Source organism: Mobula hypostoma, chromosome 1 (genome assembly GCF_963921235.1).
Source record: "Mobula hypostoma chromosome 1, sMobHyp1.1, whole genome shotgun sequence".
Classification (NCBI taxonomy): domain Eukaryota; kingdom Metazoa; phylum Chordata; class Chondrichthyes; order Myliobatiformes; family Myliobatidae; genus Mobula; species Mobula hypostoma.
Genome location: NC_086097.1, coordinates 45314466 through 45341185, shown reverse-complemented (window position 1 = coordinate 45341185; position 26720 = coordinate 45314466). Strand labels below are relative to the sequence as shown.

At 41.1% G+C, this 26720-nt stretch overlaps 1 protein-coding gene across 3 annotated transcripts in view; it reads left to right on the top strand.

The window, feature by feature from the left end:
- eml1 (EMAP like 1) overlaps positions 1-26720 on the top strand; it is a 234399-nt gene that overhangs the window by 13773 nt on the left and 193906 nt on the right. Inside the window, exon 2 of one of the 3 annotated variants that reach the window (XM_063047454.1) lies at positions 14671-14891. The exons of the other annotated variants lie outside the window; for them this stretch is intronic. The gene's annotated coding sequence lies outside the window, so the exon portion shown is untranslated. The remainder of the gene's footprint in view (positions 1-14670; positions 14892-26720) is intronic. 3 annotated transcript variants of the gene reach the window in all.

Below are 26720 nucleotides of genomic sequence, written 5' to 3'. Positions count from 1 at the left end.
GAGAAAACAAGTAGGATGCATAAGGACTTGAACAGATTAGGATATTGGGCAAGAAAGTGGCAAATGAAATACAAGGTTGGAAAATGCATGGTCATGCACTTTGGTAGGAGAAATAAATGTGCGGACTATTTTCTAAATGGGGAGAAAATCCAGGAATCTGAGATGCAGAGGAACTTGGGAGTCCTTGTGCAGATCCCCCTGAAGGTTAACTTGCAGGTTGAGTCAATGGTGAGGAAGGCAAATGCAATGTTAGCATTCATTTCAAGAGGTCTAGAATACAAGAGCAAGGATATGATGCTGAGGCTTTATAAGGTTCTGGTGAGGCCTTGCCTTGAGTATTGTGAAGAGTTTTGGGCCCCTCATCTTAGAAAAGTTGTGCTGGCATTGGAGAGGGAGCAGAGGAGGTTCACAAGGATAATTCCAGGAATGAAAAGGTTATCATATGAGGAACGTTTGATGGCTCTGGGTCTGTACTTGCTGGAATTCAGAAGGATGAGGGGGGATCTCATTGAAACCTTTCAAATGTTGAAAGGCCTAGACAGAGTAGATGTGGAAAGGGTGTTTCCCATGGTGGGAGAGTCTAGGTCAAGAAGTCACATCCTCAGGATAGAGGGGCAGCCTTTCAAAACAGAGACGTGGAGAAATTTCTTTAGCCAAAGAGTGGTGGATTTGTGGAATTTCTTGCCACTTGCAACTGTGGAGGCCAAGTAGTTGGGTATATTTAAAGCAGAGATTGATAGGTTCTTGATTGGACATGGCATCAAAGGTTACGAGGAGAAGACCGGGAACTGGAGTTGAGGAGGAGATAAAAAAGGATCAGCCATGATTGAATGGCAGAGCAGACTTGATGGACCAGATGTCCTAATTCTGCTCCAATGTCTTATGGTCTTATGATCTTATGGTATCTCTAAGTAAAATAAAAATCAAACTTCATCCCCAGTCAGCACCGCAAAATCTGAAGTGCTAAAGTATCATTGGAGCTGAATTACTGCCACAGATAGGAGCAACTTGACATCACAAAACAATGTCTTCAATGGAATCCATTTCCAGTCAAAGTTGCCTCGGATGATCTACCCTTTCAGTTTTAATGGTTGAGACATTACTTAACTGAGCAGATGAAAGGGTGAAAATAAGCTGGTAGGATTGTGGATAAGTTATTTCAAGTGATATGGGAATTCAGAAGAAAGATTGTAACTTAAAAAGTAATGCCAGGCTATCTACCTGCATCTAAGGAGTGATATTGGGAAGCAAGCTGTCACCCAGTAGATAGTGGCAGTCTGGAACTCTCTCCTGAAACATCTGTGGCTAGTAAGTCAACACTCCAGGACAAATATTTATACTTTACCTTTAAGGGAGATACGGAATATAGATCAAAGGCAGTTAAAGGGAGTTGAGTTGTGTTTTATGGGAATCAAAAACAAAAACTTGTTTATAACTTTTAGCCAATGCAAAGTGTTTAACAGGCACTAAGGAATCTGCTTTGAAGTGTAGTAACTGTTACAAAACATGATAGTCCAAGTACAGCCAACATGTTTTCACATAGAGCAATATTATATTAATCAGACAAACTGTCTTGTGGTGTTTAATAAGGGATCAATATTGGTTTGGACAAAAAAAGTGAATGGCAAATAGGCTTAAGCAGTTAGTTATATACCTATAAGGATGCAAACTGCTCTCAGAACCTTGCTTTTGTTCTTGATTCTACGGTGTGCTCTCTGGGAATTTCTCCAAATTAAAGTGAGTTAATGTTGACTTTGTACCTGAGCAGTTACCACCTTTCTCTTATTATTCTCAGATCGGTCACTATTAAACAATGAAATAGTATATCCTTAATTGCCAAGGAATTTTCCAAGGCATTTGGGCCTGTTGGATTGCTTTTATCAGATGATATTATTGCCACATTACATTTTTTAGCTGTTAATCAGAACATTCAACAAAACTTTTATTTCAGATTTCCAGCACCTTCAATATTTAGTTTTCAGGTTACTCTTACAACCCTGGAGGGATATGTATTCTACTAATGGAGACACAAGAAACTGCAAATGCTGGAATCTGGAGCAAAAAACGACCTGCTGGAGGTACGCAGTGGGTCGAGCAGCACCTGTAGAGGGGAATGGACAGTTAATGTTTTGGGTCCTGATGAAAGCTATTGGCCCTAACTGTTGACTGTCTATTTCCTTCTACAGATGCTGCTTGACCAATATTCCTATTGTACTTACATTTTGACAATCAAACACCAGAGGGCCCCAGTGAGCGTAAACACACTCCAGCAATCACATTGCATTATAACGTCTCCCACAGAAAGCTTCAAAGGCAATGAAGTAAGATGCCACAGTTTTAGTATTCTGATGTGAACACATTATTGCACTCAACAACTTTCTTTCAGCATGCCCTCAGGTGTGTCCAAGGTCTGGGGACATGGAGGTTCCAATGACATTAGTCATAGTGTTACTTTATTGATCCCGGGGGAAATTCAGGGGACCAGCCTGACACAAAGCCAGATTTACCACCTCACTTCTTTTTCAATCAAACGTGCACATGGCTTTCCCCAAACTGTTATTTAAGATGATGTGAAGCGATACCATCAGGTGGTTGCTTTTAACTGTTAGGTGGGACCCTGTTCATCTGGTAGTAGGAGTCTCTCCAATGTTCTGTGTCACCTTTTAGAAAAATGAGGCTTTAACTGCTCACAGCAAGCAGAGCGAAGATGCTATTGTTAAAATAAGGGCTCACTTTTCAGATTGATTTATGATCCACTGGAAGTAACAAGTGGACCAATATGATCCATATTTAATGGCTTCCAACTGATAGAACAAGATAAAAGTTGCTGGTGAGCGTTCACCAGCAACTTTTATGTGTGTTGCTTGAAATTCCAGCATCTGTAGATTTCCTCGGGTTTGCATGATAGAACAAGATGTGATTTTTAAAAAATTTGGTACTGATTTGCATCGTTTTACAGACATCTTTGAATATTTATGTACAATAATTTATTGAGGATAATTCTACTGTGACGGGGCTTGCTTCCTTTCTATTTACATCGAATAGAACCTTTATTCTGTAGCTGCGCTTATAAGTTGGCTGCCAACAGTGTTGCCCATCTGGAATGCCCAAGACAAGAGGGAGTTAATAATTCATTGCTTGCATGCTTAAATCTCCAAGAGTTCTATCAAAGGAATTCTCTGAAATACACTGACAGCAATTGGCTCCTTTTGGTTTTAAGGAAAGCATGATGCCAATGCTGGTTCTTTTGATAAAAGACAAAGAAAGAAACTTCCTGTGGAGACCTTCCATATGCATATCTCCTCTAATGGAAACAAGAGGAAAAGAACTTATAACAAGCCATAAACTTAACAGTTGTCTTTGGGAGTTTCACTAATGCATATTTAAGAAGGGTAATTATTGGAGGAGGAGTTTGTTTGATATAAAAATAGTTTCTGAGGTAACAGTGCAATGATTAACTTAACTTGGCCCTATTTTAATCACTGCAGTTTTGAATTTTCAAGTTTGAACATGACAGCTGGGTCATGGTGGAAACAATTCTTGATTTTCCAATTTTAAATTATAATGAATTCACTACTTATCAAATTAATCCAGTACACTCCTGGGATTTGAATTGCTGAACTGTTTAAAAAAAGGCTTCTGTAATTTTGCTAGCTATTTTATTTCTTTATTTACTTGTAGAAGTTTCTGTTACTATGCAGTAACTAGAGACATTGTGCTGCCTCAGTCAAAGCTATGAAGGCATATGAAATGTGAGAAGTGATATTAATGACCAGTAGAAGTAAAATGACAGTCATCTGCAGCTGAAAGGAAAGAGCTTAGGTTTGCTGTGAATTTTTAGAAAGATAAGCACAATCTATGTCACTTTTCTTACAGAAAAATAATTTATATTGATACAGATCATGAGAACAATATGCTTTACATGCCTTCAGTTTCAGCCTCAAGGAAACAAAGAAAAAAACACCATGATCTGCATTTTAAATTTTGCTTGTGATAGCCTTGGTTTTTTTCTGAAAATATATTAAATTTAAGAAATTTGATTTTAAATATAGTGAAAGTGGCATATTATCCATATATCTACAAACTGCGTGAATTGTGACACATGATTTTGTGTCAATTTTGTGTAGAAAGTACTGATAGCAACTTCTCCTCTTTTACGTTGCAATGTGATAGCAGAAGAGACCGATCTGTATTAATTTAATTTTTTTAAAATACTAAATGTTCCACTATAATTTATGCTAAAATATGACCGTAATTGCAGCAATAAAATGTTAAAATTCTAAACAACCAACCCCTCCCCATTATATGACATTCCTTAAGAACATATTTATAAATGTTGATATTTTTATCATAAGACTGTAAGATATTGGAGCAGAATTAGGCATTTTGGCCCGTCAAGTCTGCTTCGTCATTTCATAATGGCTGACCCATTTTTCCTCTCAGCCCCAATCTCTGACTTTGCCATATCCCTTCATGCCATGACCAATCAAGAATCCATCAACTTCTGCCTTAAATATACATAAAGACTTGGCCTCCACAGATACCTGTGGAATTCCACAGATTCACCACTCGCTGGCTGAAGAAATTCCTCCTCATCTCCGTTCTAAAAGGATGCCTCTCTATTCTGAGTCTGTGTCCTCTGGTCTTAGACTCTCCCACCATAGGAAGCACCCTCGCCACATCCATTCTATCAAGGCCTATCACCATTCGATATGTTTCAATGCCGTCACCTCTCATAGTAGCAAAAGATGTGTGCATGTGCACACCTTAGAGGGAACATTGACTCCAAGTGAGGCCTCACCAGTGCTTTATAAATTCTCAACATTACATCCTTGCTTTTATATTCTAGTCCTCTTGAAACGAATGCTAACATCACATTTGCCTTTCTCACCACAGACGCAACTTGCAAATTAATCTTTAGCGAATCCTGCACAAAAACTCCCAAGTCCCTTTGCACTTCAGTGTTTTGTATTTTCTCTCCATTTAGAAAACAGTCAACCCTTTCATTTCTCCTACCAAAGTACATGACCATACACTTCCCGACACTGTATTCCAACTGCCACTTCTTTGCCCATTCTCCTAGTCTAACTAAGTCCTTCAGTGGCCTCGCTACTTCCTCAAAACTACCTGCCCTCTGCCTGCCTTCATATCGTCAGCAAACTTTGCAACAAAGCCATCAACTCTATCATCCAAATCTTTGACATGTAACATAAAAAGAATTGGTCCCAACATAGACACCTGTGGAAAACCATTAGTCACCGGCAGCCAAGCAGAAAAGGCTCTCTTTATTCCCACTCTTTGCCTCCTGTCAACCAGCTACTGCTTTATCCACGAATCTTTCCTGTAATACCATGGGCCTGTATCTTTTTAAGCAGCATTATGTGTGGCAACTTGTCAAAGGCCTTCTGAAAATTCAAGTACACAACATCAACCAATTCTCCTTTGTCCATCTTTTTAAAGATTTCTTTAAAGAATTCCAACAGATTTGTCAGGCAAGATTTTCCCTTGAGGAAACCATGCTGACTACAGCCTTTTTCATCATGTGCCTCCAGGTACCCTTTTATAGTTATAGGTTATCGCTTAATTATAGTTTATTCCATGCAACAGAAGGTGATGGGATTTGGGAACATTAAATTATGATGGCAACGTGCCTGACTGCAGCCTCAGGATAACTATTTAACCTTTTCAGATTCATTTATTTATCACATGTACATTGAAGCATACAGTGAAATGCATCGCTTGATTTAACAACCAACACAACCAAAGGATATGCTGGAGGCAGCCTACAAATATTGCCACACATTCCAGTAACAACAGAACATGCCCACAATGTTCAACAGAACAACAACAACAACCACAACAGCAAAACAAGTCATTTTCCACCCTCGCAGCAATTCTTTCACACAGCCTGATCTCCAATGCCAGGATAGGCCACCTCCAGACCTCCATCTTCCAGAGTCTGGCATGGACTCACTGACATTGGGCCTTCATCTTCCGGACACACCAACCTAGAGTCTTTGACCTTCAGGTCTTGACCTCTGGACTCACTGACTTTGGTCCCTATGACTTAGCGATTACTGGACTTTCAACTCTGAGCCTCAAACTCCAGACTCACACAGACCGCGAACCTGGGGGGATCAGCAACCCTCATTCACAGGGCCTGTGACCACGATTGACTCCTTCAGTCATTGACCGTGGGGACTGCTGGTCTTCGTCCTCAATGTCTGCTGACCTGACATCTTTGCACAGGGATTGCTGGCCTTTGACCGTGGACCACTCCGACCACCAGCACCTGTCCCTGTTCAACATCAGTCAACGACCTCTACCCAACGTTGCCTCTAATTTGTAATGACCAGTGTGCTCAAAAAGCTTGCACTGTGCAGTTCTTTGCCCAGTGACAACAGCATGTGCGCACTGAATGATTTCTTCGATAAATACTGTGTACATCAGCCAGCTCTAAAACCTTCAGACAATTCATTGCAAACGCCACATTGTCAACACCGTCCAGATCAGAAACAAGAAAAAGAGATGTGATTGTGTACAATCATAAAATATATACTTAATATGCCATGGAGGTAGTGGGTGATAACCTTTTGTGCACAGTTTAAATTCATTTGTGCGCTAGTAGCATAAAGATGTGTGCACGTGCACATGCGCACGCCCCAGAGGGAACATTGCCTCTCCCTCCCCCTCATTCCTGACTCTGACTCTGGAAGTCCTTGCATCAGGAGAAAATAGATCAGGTCCTGTTATGTTTTACAACTCCAACACATAAAACTAATCGATGGAACAACATGCAGCCGGGGGATAGACGTGAATTTCATTTTTACTTATTTTCACTTCAGTGAGGCCTGCACATATGGCGTGGTAGCATCATGACATATGTCATTCACGTACATTTACACATAACCTGTAATGAATTATGTAAACAAAGAATGTTTGATCAAGCTATATTTACAATATTACTCAAATATTCTTCTTCTTCTTCGGCTGTCCATCGATTTCGATGTTGACTGAGGCATGGGCAAGATTGTATGGAAGACTGGCAGTTGCCCATGCTGCAAGTCTCCCCTCTCCACGCCACCGATGTTATCCAAGGGAAGGGCACTAGGGCCGATACAGTTTGGCACCGGTGTCGTCGCAGAGCACTGTGTGGTTAAGCACCTTGCTCAAGGACACAACACATTGCCTCAGCTGAGGCTCAAACTAGCGACCTTCAGATCACTAGACCGACACCTTAACCACTTGGCCACGCGCAAACTCTATGTGCCAATATTACTGAAGTTTTAAATACACAACAACCTCACCTCAAAGATGTGAACAAAAAATTCTGATGTAGTGAAAGGTATTGTTAGAATGAGTTGTTAAACTGAGGCCTGCCTTCCTCTCTCAAGTAGGTTTGAAAGATTAGAGGGGCTGGACATTACACACGTGCCCTGGCTAGTTATGCATTCATCAATAAACATCATGCAGTGGCCATCACTACGCTGCTTTCCATGGGAGCTTGCTGTCGGCAAATCAGCATATCCTCCCTCAAAACATTTATGGTCAAAGGACGTTCTTTGTCAGACTCTAAGCTCTAAGGAGTTTCAATTTGCCAGCAGTTGCAGGGACTGTTGTGCAGATCCATTTTGTTATGGGAGAACATGTACAAGTAAACTTAATAAAACACATTGCACGTATTGTTTCTGAATAGCTTTTTGGGAGTTGTTGTGGCTCCGTTTGCCCCTCCCCTTCCCCATACTCTTGCAATCGACTGCTGCGACAGTCAATTCCCATGAACATAGAACCATAAGACATAGGAGCAGAATTAGGCCATTTGGCCCATCGAATCTGCTCTGCTATTTAGTCATGGCTGATCCTTTTTTTTTCCCCTCTGCCCCATATGTGGGCAAAATCAATTGCCAATTATAGGCACAATGATACCTTTATAATTGGCCTAATTCAACAACTCTTAAATCAAATTTGTAATGAGTACTTCCTATGATTAATCGCAAGAACAGTTAAAGTTTCACAGTGAGTTTAGAATTATACATAAAAGCCTTGTAAAACAGGCCAAAGGGAACAGAACCCTTATGAGCTGACAGATTTATGGAGCAGATCTGGGGTGAGTCTATGGAGAAAGTATGTTGAACACAACATCATCCTGGGATTCTCTGATTCTATGAAGAAACCAAGGCATAATATCATTTACCCATGTATGGTCTGCTTGTTCTGAAAATGAGGAACTTGCTGTTCTTCTGACTTTTGTGGATAATCAATCACTGATATCACGCAACATTTAAATAAATATAAATCTCGTATTCAACAATGGGTCTCCATGGTCTTCAATTAGTTACAATTTTTCTCTTCATCATATGATCTAGTTAAAAGAACAATACGGTTACATTACATAATACATTTGGCTTTAGAGTGCTGATAATATAATTTGAAACTGTGCAACATTTGAGAAACTACTTGGTTAAAACAAACCATCTATATGCATTGTTTTGAGGTATGATAGATAAAAGGACATTGTGTTTGTCTGAATATTTATGGAATGACCTGGTACTGAAGATGAAATTATCTGAATTGTAAAAATGTGGAGAATGAGATTCTTTCTCTCTCAGTACTAGGAGAAAGGTCATGTGCCATTTCATTTGAATTACATTGAAAGCATTCTCAATTCATATTACCCATGGTGATAAAAGATTGCACAGTAATTTTAATGTAGAAATTGGCATAGTAATGAGTACAGATTTGTTTGAGATAATAGAAGATTCTATTAGAATTTTAAAAACTCTTCAATTAGTATCTGTAACTGTAAGAGAGTTTCAATTTGCTGCTTGTGTGCTAAACTGACATCAGAGATTGTGCATTATAGAAAATGATTTAATGTCAGTGTAAATTGGCCACACTCTTAATGTGCAATGCTAGTTTCTGACCGGGGTCAGATTTAAAATCTACCCCCACCTCTTGCAAGTGGAGTTTGTGCTAAATTTTGATTTGTGACTCATCAGGTGATTTACCAATGGAAGGAACGAAGCTGGTTTGGCCTAGTGATTTATTTCTATCTGCTACAAAAGATAAAATTAACATAATTTTATCATTTAATATCCGATTGCTGAACCAGTCTAGGTAGTTTCTGAAGGGAAAAAAAATCAGAGCTTTCCACCTTTCTCCCCTGACACTGAGAAACGGGGTCCACTGAGAGTAAATCAATCTCCTTCTTGTCCCACTAGCCCTTGGAATCTGCCCTCAGAACAATGACTATTGCTACTCACAGCATTTCCCTTTGGGATTCTTCTTGCTGTCCATTAAGATCTGACTGTGGAGAGTTATATTGACATGTTGTTTTAGTCAGATGTTTGACTCAGAAATGATAACTTGTACATCCATGCTGGTTTTAGGTTTTAAAACCCTGCTGCCTGTATCCAGTCCTTGTTTTCCCCTTGAGCACTTTAGGTATTTATCCCTGTCAGCTACTTTAAGATGCTCATTCTTTGTAGCTCCAACCCCAAAGTTAAACGTCACATACCATAACCTTCCTCCTCCTCTTCTTTTATGCTTGGTTTGACTCTGCATCCGAAAACAATTAAACTCAATGACCTTTTAATGCGACGTAGATTTCCCTTAGTTACATAATAGAGAATTACATGGAGTATCAATCTTAATCTCACGAAATGGCGTTTACTTCAGTCACTATCAACACCATCATTGGAAGGTCTGTATCTGACAGCATCCTACGCTTGCCAGTAGCTGCTGTTTTGATATGTCAAAAATGTGCGAAGGAAGAAGAAAATGGCAGTGATTTAATGATGTGTTGTCCTTATGTGGAGTCAATATTTATAGCCCTGGCTCAGCTAACACCAGTCTGTCAACCATTCTCTCCTAGTTATCCTATCAGACGATCTGCTCGATGGTGCTGATGTGTTCACTTTATTTCACCATCTGTCCAGCATGTGACAATTTTCCCAATATTTACGGTTCTCTCTAATATTCAAAGCTGACCCATTGAAGTATTAATAAATACAGAATGATTAAAGAGTCTCATCCATGAGACTCTAAAGTGATCGTCCATCAGAATTACCAAAGTACGTCAATAGTGATTGCCGAGGAATTTGTCAGTGCCATGAGGGTATTCGGTGGCGGATGAGGTCCAGGGTGTCTTGTGCAGAGGAATAGGCCTTGTGTCCTCAAGAGCTTGCCTTAGTACACGTTACCATTGTGAAGTAAATCAGGAACATCTTGCACCGATATCAGACAGTAAGTGTCATGAGGCAGTAAGACCCAGGGATGAGCAACATTTAAACAAAATTTCATATCAATGACTGACATGAAAGAACTTAAGAGCATTCTAAGCCAGAGAGATTTAGCACAAGCCAAAAGGGGTTTCTCCATCTGTCACTTTTATAATAGTCCACACAAGATAACAGTTACTGGCATCATCAGTTAGGCTAATCAAAGCTTCAGTAAGATTAAATCTGAATGGAAAAGAGCCCATATGTCCAACAGCTTTAAATCTATTCCCTTGAGAATAGCTGTGTATTAATCAAATGACACGATTGAAATATGTCAAAGCAACCACATGAAGTAACTTAACTGATGAAAAACAAATACAAGACATGCACCTCTTGGTTTTGTTATGTAGAAGTGGTCAGCTTCTACCAGTTGTTAATCCTTGACCGATAAAAAGACAAAAATTAGATCTTTGGAGAAAGCAGCTTTGAGATGAGGACAAGGAATATTGGTTTATTTCCAAAAACCTGCAATTAACACTTAGTTTCATTCTCTGTTTTTTCTGATTAATTTTAATGGAATCCCTTTTATTCCCATTTGCAGAATATTGTCACATTTTCTGAATGTTAACATATAAATGCATTTTGAAAATCTTTTAGCATATAAAATTTAACCAGGTAGATCAATTAAATGGAAACAGAGCAAATCTGAAAAATGCAACTCACTTGCTTGCAGCTCATTACAGTATCATTCATTTCCTTTGCTTTGCTCACAGACGTGACAGAGTACTAAATTATATTTCCTCCGTATGTCCTTCAGATTTTTCATCACAGCCTGTGCAATGGGCTTATATCATTCCATCCAACTCAGAGCTTTTGTTGTAAAGGAGTGTTAGCTCTTCTCACCATGCACAATATGATAAATTACTGACACCTACAAGATATAATATCCCATCTAAGTTGCAGTGAATAAACCTGTTAATACAGTGTTTGAGAAACTATCATATAGTTTGCATATTATTTGCTGGAGACTACTGACATTGGAAAGAAAGAGTTTTCATTTTTAATTCCTAGTCTGGTTTCAATACTAAAACTGCTTTCAAAATGTAATCACTGTTGTTAGATAGATAAGACCAAGATCACAGTAATTAGCATTTATATTCACAATTTTAATATTGTAAGATGCTCCAAGGCAAAAGGAAACATTTTCAAACCAGCATTAAAAAAGATATTATGACAAGTGATAGCTGACAAACATAGAATGGCATTTGAAAGGAGAGTGGAAGGAAGGGAAAATTTTAATGAGGAAGTAGTAGAGTTTCAGGCCAAGATGGCTGAGAGCTGATTGGCAGTGGTGAAACAATAAATTAGAGTTGTACAAGGGGGCGAAAGTGAAAAGTTCTTAGGCAGTTTTAGAAGCTTGGGGGGAGAGGATAACAGACAGAAATTTTGTTCCAGAATCTGCCATCCATACACATTCACAAGATCACAAGACAAAGGAGCAGAAGTAGGCCATTCCGCCCATCGAGTCTGCTCTGCCACTATTCTTTCAGCTAAACTATTCTTTCACCTAGTTCCAATTTCCGGCTTTTTCCCCATATCCTTTGATACCCTGACTAATTAGATACCTAACAATCTCCTCCTTAAACACCCTCAATGATCGGGCCTCCACAGCTGTATGTGGCAATGAATTCCACAAATCCACAACCCTCTGGCTAAAAAAATTTCTCCTCATCTCTGTTTTAAATGGGTACCCTCTAATTTTAAGACTGTGGCCTCTTGTCCTGGACTCACCCACCAAGGGAAACAGCCTTTCCACATCTACTCTGTTCAGCCCTTTCAACATTCGAAATGTTTCTACAAGATCCCCTCTCATTCTTCTATACTCTAATGGATACAGTCCAAGAGCCTACAAATGCTCCTCATATGTTAGCCCCTGCATTCCAGGAATCATCCTCGTAAATCTTCTCTGAACTCTCTCCAACGTCAGTACATCCCTTCTAAGATAGGGGGGCCCAAAACTGCACACAGTATTCCAAATGAGGTCTCACCAGTGTCCCATAGAGCCTCATCAACACCTCCTTACTCTTATACACTATTCCTCTTGAAATGAATGCCAGCACAGGGAGATAACAATCAGGAACAGTTGTGTACAGGACATGGCTGAATATCACTTCCATGAGATTCATTAATACGTGCATGGCCCACAAATGGTTTGCCACTTCCATCAAAGCAGACTTTCAATATGAAGCCCTGCTTCGGTGAAACTTAAAGGAGACGTGCCTGAAGAGACCATTGTCCAAAATCCCTTTAAATTAAAAACTTACTTCTTACTAAGGACATCCTTTGTGACCCAGACTTTCCTTCAGTCAATTAGAACCCTGATCCTATTTATAAACCACCAATGCCACCCTAGGTCACCCAACCAACATCACTCACCTTGTAGCTGATGCCCCAACGCTCAACTAACCTCTAGATCCTACACTCCTGCATGAGGGCCACTCCAAATTCCAGCCCTGTGATCTACATGTATTCCCCAAGCCGCTCTAACACTTCCAGAATCTTAAAAAGCACACGCAGCACAATCACAACACACTGGAGGAACTCAGCCGGTTGGGCAGCATCCGTGGAAAAGGTCGGTCGACGTTTCGCAGCACAATAATGTGACTCTCAGTTAATGTGACAATTTTCCAGGTCAGGGAGTGGTGACATCTCACATTTGTCAGAAAGTACATTTGGTCCATTAAAAAAAAATCTTCATTGTCCCTTTATCAGATATTCTTTGAATGATTCCAAAATTGGTTTGTAAGGTTAGATTTCCAGTCTTCCATCGAAGATTTTTGAAATTGAACTTGGACATCATTGTCCATCTCTGATTTTGACACAAGCTAATATTCTCAGTATGTCTACATATAGTGAGTATGTTCCCTTACACTTTTTGAGATGCATAACTAAAAACAATCTTCTCATACATGTCAGTCCTCTTATCCCATGAATTTATCCCCAGGATAGTTTCCTCAGTTTGAATACATTATTCATTATAACAAAATGGAGGATTTGTATTAGAGGGGATAAGCAATCTAACTTTGGCTTTGGTTGGGATATCAGACAGAAAGTCAGCTATTTTGATCATTTAGTCTAATTGGCAGCAGAGTTGCCTGATGCCCTGCCATCCACAAAATCTCCTTATGTTGGTGCTATATTGAAACTTGAGTATTTGAAGATTTGTAATTGTCGAAACAAGTTTATTAGCAGCATTATGAACAGAGCAATGTAATAGCTCTGAGTGTTGCAATATTAAAGTGGAATATTAGCTGGAGTACAGCATTAATTGGACATTGGCAAACATCAAGGCAGAATGGTAATTGATCAATTCGCACTGAATTAAACTAAATTCTAATCTCCTAACTTTGGTGCTATGTGAAATCTCACAGCTATGGAAAGTTTATAAAAGACTATCGCATTGAAAATTCCAAATTTCTTTTCTTGTCAGTTAAGAAATCACTTTGGAACAAAGTCCTTAAATTGGAGGTTAGAGGGTTATTAGATTAAATTAGTCACTTGATCGCTGCTGATCTGAACCTGATGCAAGCCCAAGGAATTGGAACTTTCCAAAGGATAATATGACTCTACTTAACACAGTAGCATATTCCGAAAAGTGAAAGAAAGGAATTGCTGTGACATGGTCCCATAAAGGAGTGCAACACATTTGACCCAGGTCACTAAAAACCCTGATCAACTTACCAATCAACTGCCAACTCTTGGCTCCATCCCTCCCCCTCCTGTCTTCTCCTATCATTTTGGATCTCCCACTCCCCCTCCCAGTTTCAAATCTCTTACTAACTCTTCCTTCTGTTAGTCCTGACAAAGGGTCTCGGCCTGAAACGTCGATTGTACCTCTTCCTAGAGATGCTGCCTGGCCTGCTGCGTTCACCGGCAACTTTGATGTGTGTTGCTTGAATTTCCAGCATCTGCAGAATTCCTGTTGTTTGCATTTTTAAAGACAAAATTTGACTACTTCTATCTTGAACAAGGTCATCGATTCTGCAGGAGTAACTAGAAAATTTACCTCAGCAGGGTACCAAAAAAATAGCATTCATAAATAATGAAAGTAGAATCAGTTTGATTAAAATTAATTCACTCTGCTAAAATTTAAAGGTTCAGGTCAGATTAGATTTTGTACTGCTAACCCCTCTTACTGATACTCCCAAGAATCATAATTTGCTTGATATTGCTGCAAGTGGCCTCACTTTCCACACGTGTTGCACTGCTTCATGGGAGCATTATTGGAATTGGCTCATTATTACAGGGTAAAGTTCAGACTGATGATTGGTTTTGGTATTAAGTCAGCAGTAAAGAAGAGGAACTTGACAGGCACAAAGGCAGACAAATTAGTTGCGCGCCTCTTTCAAGCAGAGCATGGAACTGTGACTGCCTGTCGTATTTTCCACAGAGAGGATCTCTACTTGAGAACAAACTCTGGGCGGCTTGTCCTTGGGCAGGGTGAGCAGCCGAAGACCAAGGGCGTGAAGACAAGTTGTGGAGGACGGGTGTCGGGAGCTGACAGCAGAGCTTTGCTGCTAGAAGGGATATTTCATCTGTCGTACGTATTGCAGCAGGCCCTGCAATGCCCACTTTCTCAGGAGCATTTTTAATACAAGCAAGTGGCCTCCGGTTAGTTCAGTCAAAATGTCTGCTGTCTGCTTTAATTTTGCCTCAGACCAGTATGAAATGAAGCATTCTTGAGGAGCAAAGCGCAGCATTGTGATATTGGTCAGCTAACTGAGTGGGGCTTGTACACTGCATCACAGCAGACAACAGTAGCTTCAGAAAGTTTATTCCTTCCAATTTTTTGAGATGTGATCAATTGAAAATTTCAAAACTCAGTATCTCAGTATTGTGGAGGTATACAGTATGTCTGATGTATAGGAAGAAAGTAATTGGACAGAGTGAAATAACATGGTGCGTGTGTTTTAGCAATTCTCATTGTTTTTTAGTAATTCATCATATTCTTGGCACCACGTGTCGTTAGAAATAAGAACCCACATCCTTTCCCCCCAAAAAAGACATACAAAAGAAATAGCTGGTTTTCTTTACATTCATAGCGTTGTTCTATACCTTTGTGGTGTTATGAGGTTGATGAACTTGTAGTGTTAGCACATCCGATGTACAAGGGACCACTGCCACATGTAGCCATTTTGGACGATGCAAACTTCAAGTGTTTTAGGGGATTGAGGCCCTTACTGTCCAGTGGTAGCAGGACTTTAGACTGCAGTCCTTCTTCACAGAGCCCTTGTGTTGGCTGCACCAGGCTTTAGTGTGCTCTTTGGCTAATAGCCTGAAGTGTGCAGGCGGCTGCATTTGCTTACAGACATCTTGGACTAGAAGGTCACAGGTTTTGGGCAGACCAGAGTGTATCTTTCACCAGGATGATCTTCCAGCAGCACTTGACATTTGATTTACTGGGAACATTCCCTCTTACATCAGGGAATCCTCTATTACTTAGCTGCTTGGTTTGTTCCTCAAAAAAGGAGCCCTGCGTCCACCTCTATACTCTGGTGTATTTGCATCAGTGCAGTTTTATCAAGCAAAGATTTTAAGGGTCATGAAACCATTGCAATCCAGAGTTAAGGTAGTGTATATGGATTTCAGTAAGGCATTTGATAAGGTTACCCATGTGAGGCTCATACAGAAGTAATGTGACATGGGATCCAACGAGATCTTGCTTTGTGAATCCAGAGTTGCCTTGCCCACAGAAGGCAAAGGATGGTTGTAGATGGTTCATATGCTGCATGGAGGTCGGTGACCAGCGGTGGTCCGCAGGGATCTGTCCTGCGACCCCTCCTCTTTGTGATTTTTATAAATGACCTGGATGAGGCAGTAGAAGAGTGGGTTAGTAAGTTTGCTGATGACACAAAAGTTGGAGGTGTTGTGAATAGTCTGGAGAGTTGGCAAAGGTCACAGCGAGACATCAATATGATGCAGAACTGGGTTGAGAAGTGGCAGATGGAGTTCAACCCAGATAAGTGTGAAGTGGTTCATTTTGGTAGGTCAAATTTGAAGACAGAATATTAATGGTAAGACCCTTGGCAGTGTGGAAGATCAACGAGATCTTGGGGTCCATGTCCATAGGACACTCAAAGATGCTGCGCAGGTTGACAGTGTTGTTAAGAAGGCGTATGATGTGTCAACCATGGGATTGAGTTCAAGGTAATGTTACAGCTATATGGCACCTTAGTTGGACCCCACTTGGAGTACTGTGTTCAGTTCTGGTCACCACATTACAGGAAGGATGTGGATATTATAGAGAGAGTGCAGAGGAGATTTACAAGGATGTTGCCTGGATTGGAGAGCATGCCTTATGGGAATAGGTTGAGTGTACTTGGCCTTTTCTCCTTGGAGTGACACAGGATGAGAGGTGACCTGAGAGAGATGTATAAGATGATGAGAAGCATTGATCATGTGGATAGCCAGAGGATTTTTCCCAGTGCTGAAGTGGCTTACACGTGGGGCTTAGTTTTAAGGTGCTTGGAAGTAGGTACAAGGAGGATGTCAGAGGTAAGTTTTTCACACAGAGAGTGGTGGGTGCGTGGAATGTGCTGCCAGTGACAACGGTAGAGGCGGATACAATAGGGTGTTTTAAGGGACTCTTAGATAGGTACATGGAGCTTAGAGAAGTAGAGGGCCATGCAGTAGGGAAATTCTAGGCAGTTTCTAGAGCAGCTTATATGCTTGGCACAACATTGTGGGCCGAAGAGCCTGTGATGTGCTGTAGATTTCTACGTTTCCAGGGTACACAGCTGCCATTATTAGTTAAATGGTGGAACATGTTCAGTAGCTGAAAGGACTTCTGTTCCTACAAAACAGAGAAAGGAAAGAAATTAGAAGAAAATTTATCACACTGTTTGTACCTGTACAAACAACACCAATGAGACCCTATTGGACTGAAAACCTACTAGTATTTACAGACTGTAAAATTAACACATTATTTTGGTGTGACAGACGCATATCTGGATGCACTGCAACAGCTGATAAGGTAGTTGCTCTTGGAATGATACAATTCAGTCTTTTTCAAAGTAATTTTCAAAGCTTTGTCACATTGTGCTGTTTGCCTGATCCCTTTCTGATGAAAAAGCCTTGACCTTGCTGATTGCAGAAAGATGTTGTGTTGGGAATAAAACAGTGACTGTGACAAGAAACCGGCTTGCATGGTTAGCTGTGACTTTTCTGTCTAGTCCCTCTACACACTCCTCAGATGAGCTAATTCTATAACAAAATAATTCCACAAATAAAGGTGTAAGCTTGAAAGATCAGGAAGCAGTTGGTAGCTTGCAAATTTGCATTACCAAATAAGTTGTGCAATTGATTTAAAAACAGCACTTCAGTGTAGTTTTCATTTCAAACTGTCATCTTAAACTAGGTCTTAATGACTTCATCATGATGTTATTACTGTCGCTTAAAAGGAGATTATGTTGAGAACATGCCTTCATTATCCCTCCCTCTGCTATCTGCATCTCACTACTTATTTAAGCAAATTGTGAAGAAAAGATCACATGCAGAGTCCTATGAACTGCCCCGAATTTGGCTTCTCCAGAACCTGATTCAGGCGCAATGAATATAAAGCCAATACCAGAGGAACCGATTCAATTGGATTACCATACAGCTCTGGAACCAACTCCAGGTTATTATTTACTTAACCCAATTTCTTACGTTGGTTAGTAATTGTTGAGTTACTTAAAAAGTTTTCTTATTGGTGTTTGCATGATTGAAATGTAAGTAATTTATTAGGATTAGAACTCTCATACATCTTCAACTGAATTTGTTAATAAACTATAGAAATTATTTGATTTTTGTATTAAATCACTTATCAAATCACATAAATTGCATATTGTGTATTCATGAAATCATCTGCCGAAGTGATTGTGGATCCGGGCAGTGGTGCAGGCTACTGCTGATTGTTGTTGAAAGCTAATTCATCAGTGGATTTCACTTGTGCAAGGACTCAGCTGCCTAGGTGCCAATTGTTATCAGTTTGAATCTTCACACAAGAAGGGTATATTTGTAGAGTGCAGAATGAAACTAATTACACTCTTTGTGGTTGATGAAGGAAAATGAAACTTGCCAAGTAGAAAATGTGCAAATTGAGTTTTTGATGCCTATGTCTTAAACCTAATTAATTATCCCAGTTTTTAAAAATCTGATATAAATGTTCTATTCTTCAATACAATTTCCTGCAATGTAATCTCCAATATTGTGTGGCGTGTCTGGAAAGTAATGTGGTTAATCCTCTTTGTGTTCATGTGGACAGGTGGATGAATATGCAACTACTTTATAAAACAGAAGTACTGAATGAAATTGAACATACAATCCACAACTGGTCCATTTATTCCTTTAGAAAACTGTCTAATTTTGTCAGTCTTGCTCAATGGAGATGTTTATATTGTACTGCAAAACTGTTAAAGTGCAGTTTGAAGCCCCATTTCCAAGATGAGCAAGCATGTTCCTTCAGAGCTGATGCATGATCTTTCTGTTCCTCTAGATATATATAGAGTATAAAGCTCATTTATTGCTGCATCCAGCATTTACACCATAACCAATATAAACAAAGCAACTGGTATTTTTAATTATCTTGCACATAACTGCAAGATAGCACTGCTGAACCACAGCAATGTTCTGTGGGCTACAGACATTACTTCTAAATATACTTTTTTCCAATTACTCTCGCTGCAATCTGTAGTATGTAATTTCCTTCTAAGCAATGTAGGTACCTTTAAATCAACTTAATTATCTCCTGGTTTCATGATTGTCTGAAGGACTCAGCAGACCAAGCAGGCATGGCACCTTTAAGTGGACGAAGGTTCATCACCATGGGTAGAAACGAGACAGGAAGGGTGGCGACTCCAAGCCAGCTTGAAACAGAGAGGGATGAGACCCCCTCCACTCAGAATCTTGTTAGCAGTTGCTGCAGAATAAAACTGAGGACTTGAGGGCAATATTGCTGTATTAGAGGGAAATGAAAGATTGTTGTGTCCTATGTCTGAGTGAGACGTGTCTCTCTCCAGGCATGCCAGATACCAGTGATCAAACTGAAAGGCTTCTTGATTTAGCGTATGGATCAAACTGCTGATCCAGAAAAGGTAAAAGGCGGAGGTGTGTGCTTCATGATAAACTCTCGGTGGTGTCTGAAGTGGCAGTTTTCTCGAACTTGTGTTCCCCCGACCTTGAACACCTAACGATCAAATGCTGCCTGTTCTATTTACCGAGGGAGATCTTCTCCATATCCCTGACCACAGTTTACATACTGCCAGCGGCCAACTATAATCAAGCGTTTGAGATACTGCATGATGCCATCTCCAAACAAGGAACGGTCTGTCCCAACACATCTCAAGTCATAGTCGGGGACTTCAAACAGGCTTGTCTGAAGAAAACCCCGCCCATACCAGAAGCACCAGAGGTTTCAACACACTAGACCATTATTATACTAAGATAAGGAATGTCTACTGTTCCATGCGTGGACCGCATTTCGGTAAATCAGGTCACTTCGTTGGCCTTCTCCTACCTGCATACAGGCAGAGGCTAAAGAGCCAGGCTCCAGAGATTAGGGCAACAAAGAAGTGGTTGCAGGAGGCAGAGGAGTGGCTATGGGATTGCTTTGAGTCAGCGGACTGGGCTGTGTTCAAGGTCTCATCTGTGGACCTGAGTGAATACACCACGGATGTTATCGACTTTATTAAAACAGTTGTAGGTGAGCGTCTACAGAAACCCTGGACGAACCATAAGGTCTACAATCTGCTGAGGGCCAGATCAGAGGCATTCAAGTCTGGTGTCCAAGAAAGTTATAAAAAATCCAGATACAACCTTCAGAAAGCCATCTCACTGTTGAAGAGGTAATTCAAGACTAAAAATGAATCAATGGAGGATACTCGACAGTTGTGACAGGGCTTGAATACTGTCAACTCTTATAAAGTTAAATCAAATGACATAGACGACATCAGGGATTCACTTCCAGGTGATCTCAATGCCCTCTGTGCTCACTTTAACTGTCAAAACGTGGAGGAGCCATCACAAACTCCCACAGCCCACAATCATCCTTTGATTTCAGTCACGATGTGTGAGCAGCCTTCAGCAGGGTGATCCCATGAAAAGCATCTGGCCCAGACAGTTTACCTGGCTAAGTACTAAACACCTGTGCTGATCAGCTGGCTGAGATCTTTAACCTCTTGCTTTGGCAGTCTGAGATGCTCACGCGCTTCAAGCAGGCTTGAATGAAACCAGTGCCCAAGAGGAGTGTGGTAACTTCCCTCAATGACTATCACCCAGTTGCACTTACATCCACTGTGATGAAGTGTTTTGAGAGATTGATGATGAAACATATCAACTCCTGCCTGTAAAGCAACTTGGATCCACTCAATTTGCCTACCAGAGCAACAGGTCCACAGTGGATGCCATCTTACTGACTCTTTACTCAACCCTGGAACTTTGGGACAGCAAAGAATCATGCATCAGGATGGTCTTTATCAAATACAGCTCAGCATTCAATACCATTCATCCCTCAAAACAAATCAATAAGTTCCAAGGCCTTCATCTCACGTTCTTGATATTTATTGCTTATGTTATTTATTATTATTATTTCTTTCTTTTTTGTATTTGCACTGTTCATTGTCTTTTGCACATTGATTGAGTGCCCCACTTGGTGTGGTCTTTCATTGATTCTGTTATGGTTATTATTCCAATATGGATTTATTGAGCATGCCTGTAAGAAAACATATCTCAGTGTTGTATATGGTGACATATATGTACGTTGATAACAAATTTACCTGAACTTTGAACATAATGATCTTATTACTGCTTGGAGAAAGTGCAATGTGGTAGTGTTTAAATGGGGAGATGTGTTTCCCTTCTCTTCAACACTCTGGGAAAGTTCCTGGTCTGTGTGAAGTACTTCTGAATGAATTTCTTAAGCTCATGCTCAAGTTTGTTGTCATCTGACTGTAGAGGTATACAGCCAAGCAAAACAACATCCCTCCAAACTACAGTTTATCCATAATAAATATATCACAGAGAGCGCATAAAAGAAAATATCACCACAAATCAAAATAAATATAATTCAAAATGCATGTGAAGCGCACAGCACAGATAAACAGTAAACAGCTCTTTGTCCTGCTGGCGAGATCTCAGTGGTGGCAGGGTGTTCATTTGTCTTACAGCCTGGGTAAGAAGCTGTTACCCGGTCCTAGTCCTGATATTCCTGTATTGCCTTCCTGACAGTAGAAGGTTAAAGAGATGGTGGGATGGGTGGTAGGGATCCTCTCAACACTCAAAAACTTCTATAGTTGTACCATGGAGAGCATTCTGACAGGCTGCATGGTGGGGGGGGGGGCGTGGGAGCTACTGCACAGGACTGAACAAAGCTGCAGAGGGTTGTAAATCTAGTCAGCTCCATTTTCGGTACTAGCCTACAAAGTAAGCAGAACATCTTCAGGGAGCGGTGTCTCAGAAAGGCAGCGTCCGTTATTCAGGACCTCCAGCACCCAGGGCATGTCCTTTTCTCACTGTTACCATCAGGTAGGAGATACAAAAGCCTGAAGGCACACACTCAGCGAATCAGGAACAGCTTCTTCCCCTCTGCCACCCGATTCCTAAATGGACATTGACCCCTTGAACACTACCTCACCTTTTTAATACTGTATATATTATTTCTGTTTTTGCACAATTTTTAATCTATTCAATACACATATATTGCAATATATTTATTTATTTTTCTTCTATATAATGTCTCTCAGTGGGAGAGCATTTTGGAAATAGTGATCACAATTCTATCTCCTTTACCATAGCATTGGAAAGGGATAGGGAACAGACAAGTTAGGGAAACGTTTAATTGGAGTAAGGGGAAATATGAGGCTATCAGGCAGGAACTTGGAAGCATAAATTGGAAACAGATGTTCTCAGAGAAACGTATGGAAGAAATGTGGCAAATGTTCAGGGGACATTTGCGTGGGGTTCTCTGTAGATATGTTCCAATGAGACAGGGAAAGGATGGTAGGATACAGGAACCGTGGTGTACAAAGGCTGTTGTAAATCTAGTCAAGAAGAAAAGAAAAGCTTATGAAAGATTCAAAAAACTAGATAATGATAGAGATCTAGGAGATTATAAGGCTAGCAGGAAGGAGCTTAAGAAAGAAATTAGAAGAGCCAGAAGGGGCCATGAGAAGGCATTGGCGTACAAGATTAAGGAACACCCCAAGGCATTCTACAAGTATGTGAAGAGCAAGAGGATAAGACATGAGAGAATAAGACCAATCAAGTGTGACAGTGGAAAATTGTGTATGGAACCGGAGGAGATGGCAGAGGTACTTAATAAATGTTTTGCTTCAGTATTCACTGTGGAAATGGATCTTGGTGATTGTAGCGATGACCTGCAGTGGACTGAAAAGCTTGAGTATGTAGATATTAAGGAAGTGGATGTGCTGGAGCTTCTGGAAAGCATGAAGTTGAATAAGTCACCGGGACCAGACGAGATGTACCCCAGGCTACTGTGGGAAGCGAGAGAGGAGATTGCTGAGCCTCTGGCAATGATGTTTGCATCATCAATGAGGATGGGAGAGGTTCCAGAGGATTGGAGGGTTGCGGATGTTGTTCCCTTATTCAAGGAAGGGAGTAGGGATAGCCCAGGAAATTATAGACCAGTGAGTCTTCCTTCAGTGGTTGGTAAGTTGATGGAGAAGATCCTGAGAAGCAGGACTTATGAACATTTGGAGAGGCATAATATGATTAGGAATAGTCTGCATGGCGTTGTCAAAGACAGGTCATGCCTTACGAGCCTGATTGAATTTTTTGAGGATGTGACTAAACACATTGATGAAGGTAGAGCCGTAGATGTAGTGTATATGGATTTTAGCAAGACATTTGATAAGGTACCCCATGCAAGGCTTATTGAGAAAGTAAGGAGGCATGGGATTCAAGGGGACATTGCTTTGTGGATCCAGAACTGGCTTGCCCACAGAAGGCAAAGAGTGGTTATAGACGGGTCATATTCTGCATGGAGGCCAGTGACCAGTGGTGTTGCCTCAGGGATCTGTTCTGGGACCCCCTCCTCTTTGTGATTTTTATAAATGACCTGGATGAGGAAGTGAAGGGATGGTTAGTAAATTTGCTGATGACACAAAGGGTGGGGGTGTTGTGGATAGTGTGAAGGGCTATCAGAGGTTACAGCAGGGCATTGATAGGATGCAAAACTGGGCTGAGAAGTGGAAGATGGAGTTCAACCCAGATAAGTGTGAGGTGGTTCATTTTGGTAGGTCAAATATGATGGCAGAATATAGCATTAATGGCAAGACTCTTGGCAGTGTGGAGGATCAGAGGGATCTTGGGGTCTGAGCCCACAGGACACTCAAAGCAGCTGCGCAGGTCGACTCTGTGGTTAAGAAGGCATACAGTGCATTGGCCTTCATCAGTCGTGAGATTGAGTTTAAGAGCTGAGAGGTAATGTTGCAGCTATACAGAACTCCGGTTAGACCCCACTTGGAGTACTGTGCTCACTTCTGGTCACCTCACTACAGGAAACCACAGAAAGGGTGCAAAGGAGATTTACAAGGATGTTGCCTGGATTGGGGAGCATGCCTTATGAGAACAGGTTGAGTGAACTCGGCCTTTTCTCCTTGGAGCGACAAAGGATGAGAGGTGACCTGATAGAGGTGTATGTGGTTTTGTCAGTTTTAGTCTTGGTTTGTCCTGTGTTTCTGTGATATCTTTCTGGAGGAACATTGTATCATTTTTTAATACATGCATTTCTAAATGACAATAAACGAGGACTGTGTGTCCTCATAATCTAATCTAATAGGTTACAGTATAAGTGCTGGGCAGAGGAGTGTTGAGTCCCAATGAGGACAGCTTACCCACCAGCCTCTGAGGGATGATTGTGTTAAATGCCAGGACAAAATTGAGGAACAACACCCCAGCTTATGAGGCACCATTTTCTTGATGAGACAGGGCAGAGTGGAGGACTGAGGCTCTGGCATCATTAGTGGACTGGTTTGAGTGGTAGGCAAACTGGAAAGGCTCCAATTTAGCTGGTAGATGAGATTCTATCCGAACCATTAGCAGCCTCTCAAAGCAATTCAGGATTGTTGAGGTCAGTGCCACTGGGCGGTCATTGTTTAGACCAGATACCATTGCTCTCTTGGGCACCAGAATGATGGCAGCTGCCTTGAGTTTGTAGGGACAGCGGACTCTTGCAAAGAGATGTTAAAGATGTCCATTAAGACCCCTGTTAGCTGGGCAGCACAATCCCTTTGTACCAGACCAGCTATGTTGTCCAACCTCACAGCTTTGTGTGAGTTTACCCTGGCTAGGATCCCATTCAGCTTGGCACCTGTTCCTCATGGGGAGAAGAGGTGTGTCAAATCGTGCACAGCAGGTATTCAGCACATCAGAAAGGGATTCCTGAAAGAAGTTCTATAAATTGCCTTTATTTTCATTGTGCAGTGCCATTGCTTGCAATAGTATTTGGTTTTAGTAAAAGGAGAATATGACTTAAATAAGATTAATTGTTTGAGCTGTCATCTTGTGTGGAGAAGGATGGGAATCCTCTAGTTTGGTTCTTGATCTGTAGCTTACATGACTTTTCTCATCTTCTGCTGACTCACTTGCCTCTTGGATTCAAATTCCATACCAGAGACTTGAAATGAGCACCAAGGATGAGCATCACTGTAAATTCCAACCACATAACCCTGCCATGGTTAGCACCAACTACTTCCACCTCTGCACCTCCTTCTGACTTAAACATAGAAACATAGAAACATAGAAAATAGGTGTAGGAGTAGGCCATTTGGCCCTTCGAGCCTGCACCGCCATTCAGTATGATCATGGCTGATCATCCAACTTAGAACCCTGTACCTGCCTTCCCTCCATACCCCCTGATCCCTTTAGCCACAAGGGCCATATCTAACTCCCTCTTAAATATAGCCAATGAACTGGCCTCAACTATTTCCTGTGGCAGAGAATTCCACAGATTCACCACTCTCTGTGTGAAGAAGTTTTTCCTAATTTCGGTCCTAAAAGGCTTCCCCTTTATCCTCAAACTGTGACCCCTTGTTCTGGACTTCCCCAACATTGGGAACAATCTTCCTGCATCTAGCCTGTCCAATCCCTTTAGGATTTTATATATTTCAATAAGATTCCCCCTCAATCTTCTAAATTCCAATGAGTATAAGCCTAGTCGATCCAGTCTTTCATCATATGAAAGTCCTGCCATCCCAGGAGTCAATCTGGTGAACCTTCTTTGTACTCCCCCTATGGCAAGGATGTCTTTCCTCAGATTAGGGTACCAAAACTGCACACAATACTGCAGGTGTGATCTCACCAAGGCCTTGTACAACTGCAGTAGTACCTCCCTGCTCCTGTACTCGAATCCTCTTGCTATGAATGCCAGCATACCATTCGCCTTTTTCACCACCTGCTGTACCTGCTTGCCCACTTTCAATGACTGGTGTATAATGACACCCAGGTCTCGTTGCACCTCCCCTTTTCCTAATCGGCCACCATTCAGATAATAATCTGTTTTCCTATTTTTGCCACCAAAGTGGATAACTTCACATTTATCCACATTAAATTGCATCTGCCATGAATTTGCCCACTCACCCAACCTATCCAAGTCACCCTGCATCCTCTTAGCACCCTCCTCACAGCTAACACTGCCACCCAGCTTCGTGTCATCCGCAAACCTGGAGATGCTGCATTTAATTCCCTCATCCAAGTCATTAATATATATTGTAAACAACTGGGGTCCCAGCACTGAGCCTTGCGGTACCCCACTAGTCACCGCCTGCCATTCTGAAAAGGTCCCATTTATTCCCACTCTTTGCTTCCTGTCTGCCAACCAATTCTCTATCCACATCAATACCTTACCCCCAATACTGTGTGCTTTAAGTTTGCACATTAATATCCTGTGTGGGACCTTGTCAAAAGCCTTTTGAAAATCTAAGTATACCACATCCACTGGTTCTCCCCTATCCACTCTACTAGTTACATCCTCAAAAAATTCTATGAGATTCGTCAGACATGATTTTCCTTTCACAAATCCATGCAGACTTTGTCCGATCATTTCACCGCTTTCCAAATGTGCTGTTATCACATCTTTGATAACTGACTCTAGCATTTTCCCCACCACCGATGTCAGGCTAACCGGTCTACAATTTCCCAGTTTCTCTCTCCCTCCTTTTTTTAAAAAGTGGGGTTACATTACCCACCCTCCAATCCTCAGGAACTAGTCCAGAATCTAAAGAGCTTTGAAAAATTATCATTAATGCATCCACTATTTCTTGGGCTACTTCCTTAAGCACTCTGGGATGCAGACCATCTGGCCCTGGGGATTTATCTGCCTTTAATCCCTTCAATTTACCTAACACCACTTCCCTACTGACATGTATTTCCCTCAGTTCCTCCAACTCACTGAACCCTCTGTCCCCTACTATTTCCAGAAGATTATTTATGTCCTCCTTTGTG